This window comes from Silene latifolia, chromosome 9 (assembly GCF_048544455.1).
Source record: "Silene latifolia isolate original U9 population chromosome 9, ASM4854445v1, whole genome shotgun sequence".
Lineage (NCBI taxonomy): Eukaryota > Viridiplantae > Streptophyta > Magnoliopsida > Caryophyllales > Caryophyllaceae > Silene > Silene latifolia.
The window spans coordinates 172,205,696-172,213,475 of record NC_133534.1 but is presented as its reverse complement, the minus strand read 5'-3'; the positions used below and the strand labels follow the sequence as shown (position 1 = coordinate 172,213,475).

Genomic DNA, 7,780 nt, shown 5'->3' with positions numbered 1-7,780 from the left:
CTAGTCAGGAGTACCTTGTGGTGTGATAACTCCTTGGCTACCATTTATTCCAAGGTGACCCTTGAAACCATGCATCTATCATCCATGTTCTACCACATTTTGTCATGAAATGGAATGGGCACAAAAATTGTTCAAAATTTGAGTTCAAGAATTGAAAAGAAAAGAAAAAGTTTGCAATTGCATCAATAGAAAAGAGGAGCAAAAATAGACTGCTAAAGCTTCAAATATAAGCACCCTCCCTACAAATGGGGTGACTTTGAAAATGATCAAAAGAAAATGCAAAAGTTGAAAGTTGTCAAGTATTGAAATGCCAAACATCAAAAGAAATGGCAAAGAAATGTTCTCAAAATGTCAAATGCCACAAGAAATTGGTGGGAAAAAACAACAACAAAAAGCAAACTCCCAAATGAAACTCAAATACAATTGATCCCTTTTCCATCGTATCCACTTTTGTGCGTGGTAGAGAGGGGACGACACTTCTTCTTGTCTGGGCAAGAAGGGGAATTTCGCGATCCTCCAGTGTTTCTAACACCATAGGGAGTCTACTCTTGAGGAAAGCATTTAACGATTGAGGACAAAGGTACCCAAGCTTGACACAACTTGGAGGTGATTTATTGGTATCCTTCTAGGCTTAGTAGTTTGAAGAAACCGTATCTATGATGGAATGTGTACCCTTAGATTGCTTCCTTTGTAGATAATTTCCGCCACTTAGATGAGGAAAGTGGCTATTCTTTTGTAGATGAATCCATTACTTGTTTTGTGTGCCTAATGCTTGGATGTATCGCCATTTTGGCAATCCCACCTTGCCTTGCAAGAAGGCATCTTACCTCATAGATGTCTTGTTGTGAGTTGAAGGGGCGGAGTGAGACCTGTTAATTGTCTCACATCGGCTATATTAGTAGGATAGTTTAAATAAAGGTCTAGTTCTAGTCACCTCTTTACTCGGGACGAGTAAAGGTTCGTTTGGGGATATTTGATGTGACTCATATCTGCGCACGTTTATTCCCTTAATTGAGCCTATTTTGCATATTACTATAACATTCTATAGTCATTCTATCCGTCAAATGCTTTCTATTTTGCTTTCCTAGTGCATTTCGTATGTTTTGTAGGAAAGAAGGTAATTAGATGGAAATTCCCGTCTCTTGAGCTTATTTGGAAGGACATTGATGAATTTGAATGAACGAGTATAGAAGGAGAGGAAGAAGCTAAGCACTTCGACGAACAATCCGAGCGTCCAAAGCTCCAAGACGCTCGTCCTCTGCTCCAACAATCCGAGCTTCCCGACTGCTCAGCCGCTCGTCCTCCCCTGCCAACAATCCAAGCGTCCTACCCTTTTGTACGAGCGGACCATGGCGTCTTCAGCAAAGATGCTCATCTCTTCGAAATACTTGCATTTCCCTACTTAGAACTTAGAATAGTTAATTACTAAATTAGCCTTAGTTAACCTAATGATGCACTACTATATATACCTCATTTTGATGATAATCAAAGGGGGCTTACACATTAGAAAATCCTCTTAGAATAGAATAGGAGTAGATTAGAATAGATTAATCTCAATCTTTCCACAAAATTACACATTAATCTCTCCTTAATTATTGTTCACGTTTATTACTTTTGGGTAATTGAATATTATTGGGTTATTATTGGAGGATTGACAACCCTTCATCAATCAATCAAATTCTCTTCTTTTATTCTTGCTTTATTATTTAGATCATCTCAAGTTTGGTATAACTCCTTTACTCTTTACTCTTTATTGTTTATTTCCTCAAGCTTTTATCATGTTTATACTTGTTATAATGATTGACACCATTAATGACATGTTTTCTATGATAAAGAGTGAGTAGTCCTTTAGCTAGGATTAGTGGGTAATTAAGGGAGAAAAACATGGGAAATAATCATGCTTAATTTAATATGTTTCCATGATTAAGATTGCTTGTTTGTTGTAATATCAACCTATGCACACGTTATATTTGATGAAATGCTAAGCCTATGAATCCTTGCATTAACAACCATCTCTTATCTATTCAACTTGACTTGTAAGATATAAACCAACTTGAGTCTTGTTAGACCATGCATAGAAGTGATTAGGAGGAAATTAAGTCGACTTGTAGGTGTTATACAATCTAATCGATTCGGCTCCGGGACCCAACTCTTCCTAAGAACCTTAAGACATAAACCAACTCGGTTCCTCTACAACATTAATTGCTTGCAACTTTGTGAACATGTTTGTATGATCAACACCATGAATCCCCTATGACCCCATGATATCCTAGCACTTTTAATGATTTGTTTACATCCTTCCTTTTATTGCTTGTTTTACTTTATTGCTTTTATTAGTCTAGAACACAACTACAAACCCAAATCAATTGTGACACTAGCATAAATTGAGATAGATAGACTTAGAACCCAAAGCACACCGTCCCATGGATCGACCTCGACTTAACCACTAACTAGTTATTTGTTGAGAATTATAAATGTGTTTGATTGAGAGCCCCAACGACACTCCCATCAATCTTTGAGCTTAGGTAGGGCATTCCCTTGAAGTATTGCACTACTTATCTTTGTGAATATGATGGTCTCCAACTCTCTAATGGATTTCTTCTTGATAATGATGTCTTTCATGTATTTTGCATAAGCCGGCACATGGTTGATCAACTCCGTGAATGGGATGGAAACCACTAGGTTCTTCATAATCTCCATGAAATTTCCAAGTTGATCATCAAGCTTGGGTTTGGCTTGGCGACTTGGAAACGGATGTCTAATCACAATAGGTTCTTTTTAAACCTCTTTGGCCTTTTCTTCCTTTCTCTTCTTCAATGAGTCATTGGTAGTTGGTTCTACTACTCTAGGATTTCTCCTCAATGGTTCCATCACATCTCTTGGCTTGACACTTTCTTCAATAACATCCTCTTCAATTGGCTCCTTAGGTCCCTCATATCGTGTACCACTCCTCAAGGGGATTGCATTAATAGTTTCATTTCTTGTAGGAGAATTATCTTAAGGAGGTAATTGTCCTCTTTGCCTTTGGGAACTTGAAGAGGCCAATTGGGACATTTGTGCTTCCAACATCTTGGTATGAGCAAGGATATCGTTGATGGTAGTGTCTTTGGCTTGGCTATCTCTTTGCATTTGAGCAAAGAATTCTTGTTGGCTCTTTTGCATTTGAAGGACCGCTTTTTAAACACCAAAAGCTTGGTCATTGGATTGATTCTAAGAGGGTTGGTTTTGGAATCCTTGGTTTTGGTTGAAATAGGGTCTTTGAGTAGGATTTCTCATCGGAGGTGGGGTGTATGTTGGTTGAGGATTTTGAACATTTTGGCTTTTATATGAGAAGTTTGGGTAAAATTTGTTGTTTTCATTGTAATAGTTGGAGTAAGGGGTGCCATTCTTGTATCTTGAAAAGCATTCAATTGCTCATTTGTGCCCCTACACTCTTGTTGATCATGTCCCAAAGTTCCACAATTCTCACATACTTCATTTGGAATAGAAGATGTTGCTACCATGGCATTGACTTGTTGCTTGGGTGATTGAGAGGCTTCATTCATCTTGGCTATAGCCTTCTCAAATTTCAAGTTCATTGTGTCAAAATGGGAGCATAGTTGGGCACCCAAATCGGCACTCAATTGTGTCCCGGAGTCAACTTCATGTCTCACTCCCCTAGTAGCTTTTCTTGGCCTACTATATTGAGAGTTGTTAACCGCCATCTCCTCTATCTTTGCCCAAGTTTGGCTATTATCTACCTCGGTGAATCTTCCATTAGAACCCACGTTGAGTACATTCCTTGCATCTTCATACAACCCATTCCAAAATTGTTGGACTAGAAACCATTCGCTTAGCCCATGATGAGGACAAGAGCGACATGTATCTTAGAATCTTTCCCATGCCTCATATAGAGATTCTTTATCTCTTTTCTTGAACCCGGTGATTTGGGCTTTTAACATGTTGGTCTTCTCCGGAGGATACAACTTCTTGTAAAAGGTAAGTGATAACTTCTTCCATGAATCAATTCCAAGAGTGGCCTTGTCTAGGCTCTTCAACCATTATTTTGCGGTTCTGATCAAGGAAAAAGGAAACAATACCCATCGAATTTGATCTTGAGTTACCCCCGTTTGGGAAATTGCATCACAATAGTCACAAAAAGTCTCCATGTGTAGATGACGATCCTACTAGGCATCCCTCCAAATTGATTTCTTTCAACTAATTATATAAATGCGGATTTGGCAATGAAATTACTGGTCAAGTGGGGTGGTGTTGAAGTACCATTTGGTACGTTCTCCTCGGTTGGTACGGAATGAGATGAAAATTTAGGCATTATAGGTTGATTTTGTGGTTGGTTTAGAATTGGGTTATCCTCTCCTTGTCTTGAAAAAGGGTTGGTAAACTCAACACTATCCGATCGGATGATACCAATGTCCACAAGTTCTCCAATACCCACAATTGTTGAAGTCCCTCTAACGGTTCTTCTAATATTTGTCAAAGTTCTTTCAATCTCGGGATCAATAGGCAAAACTCCGCCTTGTGATCTCCTTGACATGCAAAAATCAAACAACTAGAAAACAATTAAAACTACCTGGACGAGTTTGACTTACCCAAGGTTAAGAAAGACACAACTAAAAACAACAAATGATAACAACTCAATTGAACACCGTCCCCGGCAACGGCGCCATTTTGATGAACGTGTCGTTGTATGCTCTCAAAGAATATTTATAGTCTCAACAAACTACCCTTAGTAAAGCGGTAAGTAAAGGTCGGATCCCAAGGGACAGGTATTGGATTAAGCTATCAAATGCAAGTAGTTATGCCTTTAAGTCACAATTTGGTTTGAGTTGAGATAGTTATCTAAACTACTTAACAAATGCAAAGTAAACAAATGAAAGTAAAGCAAAGCAAGCAAATGGGGTTTGTAAACAATTGATTAAGGCACTAAGGTGTCATGGGTTCATAGGGGAATCATGATGAGATCACATAAATAAGTTTCATAGATGCAAGCAATTTATTGTTGTAGTGAATCGAGTTAATTTATATCTTACAATTCCTAGGAAGTTTTGGGTCTCGGAGCCGAGTCGGTCAAGACCTTACAACACCTACAACGACTTAATGTTTCCTATTCAACTATATGCATGGTCTAACAAGCCTTGAGTTAGTTTATGTCTTACAAGTCTTGTTGAAAGTATAAGAGATTCATGCTAGGTTGTCAATCAAGCATTTCATCAACCATAACATGTGCATAAGTTCAAACTATAATAACCAAGCATTCATATGAACTTATTAAGTAAAGATCTACCCCGTGATTAACTCTCCTAATCTCCCATTGACCCTAGTTAAGGAACTACTCACTCATTATCATGGTGAACATGCTAACAATGGTGTCAATCATCTTAACAAGTCTAAACATGATGAAAGAGTAAAATAATAAACAAGGATTAAGTAAAGAGTAGAGAAATTGTACCAACTTAGGATGATCAAATAGAAAGCAAAGTATAATAGAAGAAAACTTGATGGATGATGAAGAGTTGTCAATTCTCCAATAAACCCAAATAATCTTCAAATTACCCAACTAGATCTAAGAAGACTTTGAACAATAATTAAGGAAAGATTAAGATGTGATTAAGATTGAATTGTGTAATTACATTGTATTAATCTACTAAGTAACTTGGATTAATCTAAACAAACTTGTTTTATGGTAATGTAACTTCATAATCTAACTTGCTAATACAAGGGAGTATTTATACTAAGTACAAGTATTAGGGTAACTAAGGGCTTAAATGACGATTAATTCCCTTAAATGAGTTTAACGCCTTGCAAGTCCTGCTTGGGGACGCACGACCTCCCCTTGATGGACTCCCATCCTATAACGAAAGATGCCCGTCCTGCTCAGGGGATGCTAGGGCTGAGCTTGGGGACGCTCGTCCTTCCCTTTGGGTTTCATGAACTGTCTCTGGGACGCCCGTCCTGAAGGGCAGATTTACTTCTTCTTCATTTGGCTGTCCCCTAACTCGTGGGGATCAATGGGTAGTCGTGGGGGTCCTTCATCATTGCCCATATAATTGTTTTATTGACTTAGGCCTTTATTATTGGTCTGCTCCTTGTTGCTTGGTCGTTAGATGCGATCCATTTAGCTCTATTTTGCTCCATAAAAGCAAGGCTAGCATTTCTCTCCTACCAAGGACACAATACCTCATAGAATATGCAAAGTAGGAAGCTAAAGATAAGAAACGACCCTAATACATGCAAGAAAGCATAGGCATGAGGCTAGTTAGGGGACTAAATGTGCGTAAATGCGAGTCACATCAGGTAGCTTGAATCCCTTAGGAGTCAAGTGTACTCAAGTCTTCTGCTTAACAAATTTCCTTCCAAAATTTTCGTCTAGCGTGGAAAGTCTTTTCTGGTTCAGAGTCGAATGGTACGAGCTCGGACCAGTGAGACCTAGACATAAACAAAACACTAAATAAAGGAATGAGAACGGTCTCAAGGATAAAGTTCCCTGAGACAAGACAAGCTAAAATAAGCAAAAAGAAACGTTGCCTCTCCGGCAGCGACGCCAAAATTTAACAGGCTAAATCGCACACCTACCAAAGATAAACAAACTGGCCTAAATTAATGCATTAAAGGAAGTCGGGATCGTATCAACTGGGAGACAGAAGTGTTCTATTTGCAATTCTAAGTCCGTCTGAGTCACAAAATTCGGGGGTTTGATTGGTTTGTCTACTAACTAATATAGCAAGCAAAGGGAAATTAAATTTAGAAAAAGGATTTCAAATAATAGGAAGAAAGAGGCTAGGATATCGGGTTACCACGGTCAACAACGATCAAAGGTAAGGTCAACGGTTGGCATAAATACGGTCTGAGGGGTGATGAAAAGGTCCTTTCGGTCCACTATTCACCCTAGAGTACTAATTTAGCTTTCGCTCTAATCAGGATAGTCTATTGTTTGTAGCAAGTCTAACTCCTTCTAATCTCTCGATCTACGTCGAAGTTTCCCAGGTCAAATAATCAATTGCGTGCACTCAATTAATTAAACGCTATTAAATGCTACAATTAACAAAACAGATTTATATTAATGCCAAACCTAATAATCTAATTATGATCGTGTTATAACCATGGCTTCCCTAAATCCTAGAAAGGGAAAATTAGCTATGCATATTCATCGTAATGTAAATAACAATAATCAATATGACAATAAATTTAAGCATGACGAATAAATACGAAAAGAAATTAAACATAAACAACAAAGAAAAGGAACTTAAGAGAAATAAAGAGAAATAAATAAATAAAGAGTAAAGGTTTATTGAATTACCGAATGAAAGGAAAAGAAAGATTACAAGATTCAGATCCAAAGTTCCAGCCAAAAGTAACATAGAAAAAGAGTTTTAGCAATGTGTAAGATGACCTAATAATGTTCTCTGAGTTCCCCTGAAATAAAAATGAGGGAAAATTATTAAACAAGCAACTAATGGGCTGAAATAAAAATTAAACAAATCTCGCAGAAATCACGAAACTTTCGATCGACCAAAATACCAGTAGATTGACTGGATCCAAACTCAGCATAGTCGATCGACTTTTTGCACAGCACAGCTTCATTGACTACTCTCCGACATGCTTCCTTGCATCCTCATGCACCTCGAGGCGGTTGTTTCCGAGCTTTAACTCTTCCGATATCCAAAATGCAACACCGGGGACAGGTTTTGGCTTGTTTACACTCGTCTGGGTCCAAACCTGCATAGAATACAAAGTAGCCGAAAGTAAACCATTCTTGGGAGGATAGTCGCTATTTGCTATG

The 7,780-nt window shown here is 38.1% G+C and overlaps 1 pseudogene; it reads left to right on the top strand.

Annotated features, from left to right (window-relative positions):
- Positions 1-3,834: 3,834 nt before the first annotated feature.
- Positions 3,835-3,933, top strand: LOC141603977 (small nucleolar RNA R71; annotated as a pseudogene).
- Positions 3,934-7,780: the final 3,847 nt, after the last annotated feature.